At 47.0% G+C, this 2,500-nt stretch overlaps 1 pseudogene; it reads right to left on the bottom strand.

The window, feature by feature from the left end:
• Positions 1-1,226, bottom strand: part of LOC143306307 (large subunit ribosomal RNA) — a 4,530-nt pseudogene extending 3,304 nt beyond the window's left edge.
• Positions 1,227-2,500: the final 1,274 nt, after the last annotated feature.

Below are 2,500 nucleotides of genomic sequence, written 5' to 3'. Positions count from 1 at the left end.
AGTCTTTCGCCCCTATACCCAGTTCCGACGATCGATTTGCACGTCAGAATCGCTACGGACCTCCATCAGGGTTTCCCCTGACTTCGTCCTGACCAGGCATAGTTCACCATCTTTCGGGTCCCAACGTGTACGCTCTAGGTGCGCCTCTTCTCGCAATGAGAACGAGACGCCCCGGGAGTGCGAGGCCTAATCGTAACGAGGCCCATCCTCCCTAGGTCGACGCAGAGGACGACATTCACTTTCATTTCGCCTTTAGGTTTATTTATATCCCAATGACTTGCGCACATGTTAGACTCCTTGGTCCGTGTTTCAAGACGGGTCCTGAGAGTACCCAAAGCAATAGCGTCGCCGACCGGTAATTCAAAGCTTGGCCAGTCCAAGGACTCCTCCTGCTAACAGCTGGCCAGACCCGGGGACGGCGCATAGTCCGTACATCCGGGTAATTATAACTGAACCTAGCTTGCGGCGGTCCTGACGCACACACATTCGAAAATGGATTGGTTGCGGCCTGATACCGTCTGAGTACCGTCGCGCAGTCGGCCAGGCAACCGAGGGTCTGTCACGAACACCGTTAAGGTGACGGACAGGCTCCGCCTCGGACCGTAGACCGACACGCAACGGGTCGCGACGTTCTACTAGGGGAGAAGTGCACGACTACCTCGCCGGAACATTCGCCGAAGGTGGTGTGCCCTCGCTAATGGAACCCGAAGGTCCATCCGGGGCATCGCGCACCAACGGGAGCCAGCGTTGTTGACGATGAATCTCCCCATTCGATCTTTTGGGTTTCTCAGGTTTACCCCTGAACGGTTTCACGTACTCTTGAACTCTCTCTTCAAAGTTCTTTTCAACTTTCCCTCACGGTACTTGTTCGCTATCGGTCTCGTGGTCGTATTTAGCCTTAGATGGAGTTTACCACCCACTTAGGGCTGCACTCTCAAGCAACCCGACTCTAAGGAGAGATCCTCCCGAAACGCGTACCGGTCACTACGGGCCTGGCACCCTCTATGGGTAAATGGCCCCATTCAAGATGGACTTGGACGCAATTCGATGTCTCGGGATAAACGGATCCTCCTGAACACTACATTTCCCAGCGGCGGTACCGCGGGATTCAGTGCTGGGCTCATTCCTGTTCGCTCGCCGCTACTAAGGAAATCCTAGTTAGTTTCTTTTCCTCCGCTTAATAATATGCTTAAATTCAGCGGGTAATCTCGCCTACTCTGAGGTCGTCAATTTCTTTGGTTTCATCGAAAGGTGAATAATGATGCTCGATGCAAAAAAAAAAAAAATAAACGAAAAGAAGCAAAAAAGCAAACACGTAGAGAAACTGTGCGTGAATCAACCTTTCGCATATTCAATTTTTCCTCCTCTCTCGTTTCAAAATGTTTGTATTTATCGTTCGATGAAACGAGCACAAGAGGGAAAAAAAAGTTGAGACACGACGTTCCCATAATTTTCGTGTTATTTCCTTTTTGCTTCAAACATTTTGCGGACTGCAGCTTCGTCGTATTGCTTTTATCAATTTTTAACAATTTCAAAGCGAAGACAACTCGCAAGACGATCCATTTCGTCTCGGTTCAATTTTAACGTCCGTCCGTATTATTTTTTGTTCCACAAGAGATTTCGAATAGGTTTCTTTATTTATCATCCCTTCTTTTCGAGCGCCACGGAAGCAAGAGGAAAAGCAAGAGCGAGAGAACATTTCGCGTATACTTCATTTAACAATTTTAACCAACACGCGATGTACTCCACACACCTCTTAGATTTAACAACTGCTTTTCTCTTCTTCTCCCCTTAGCGCAAGGGTAAACCCCATTTGTCTCTTCTTTGGAACGCAACAAAACTTTCGAGGACTGGACGACCGAGCGATGGTCGCGCGGTCTTCGCTTATCTTTAACAAACGAAGTAGTCCGTATGTATTCTAAATGTTGAAGCCTCCTAGAGCTTTAAGCCATGCGAGACATTGAAATGCTGTTTTAACGGGAGCATGCATAATTGCTGCAAACATACTTTTATCACAAGTTCTAGCCACGCCACGGAGGCTTCGAAGTTCCTTCACCATTCGCTTTCCTCTCTTTTGTTACACAGTTTCAGACTACGATCAGGGGTACCGAAACGCTGTATTGATTGTAAACAACCATTTTTATCTTGGAGCGGAGCGTTCCTTTACTCGTTAGATTTGTCTTGTCGCGTGTGTATTCGCTTTTTCGACGCTTTTTAACCATTTAACTTGTTTAGCGAAGCTAAACGCACAGACAGACAAAAAAAAAGGAACAGCATCGCGCGTCAAACAGCGACGACCCATCTGAAGCGATCTTTCATTTATACACCGTTTGTAAACAGAGAGATGTATAAAGCGCGGGGAATCATTCGAAACCCTGGGGCTATTCGAGCTTGCATTTCAGCAAATTATCATCTCAAACATTTCACTCGTTTGCTTTTTCTAAATTTATAGGAGAGCTTCTTTCGTTTATTTTTGACACACCTTTCGTAAATATCGTTT

The sequence above is a fragment of the Osmia lignaria genome, unplaced genomic scaffold (assembly GCF_051020975.1).
Source record: "Osmia lignaria lignaria isolate PbOS001 unplaced genomic scaffold, iyOsmLign1 scaffold0006, whole genome shotgun sequence".
In the NCBI taxonomy this organism is placed as follows: domain Eukaryota; kingdom Metazoa; phylum Arthropoda; class Insecta; order Hymenoptera; family Megachilidae; genus Osmia; species Osmia lignaria.
The sequence above is the reverse complement of the archived record's forward strand: the minus strand, read 5'-3'. Positions and strand labels throughout refer to the sequence as shown.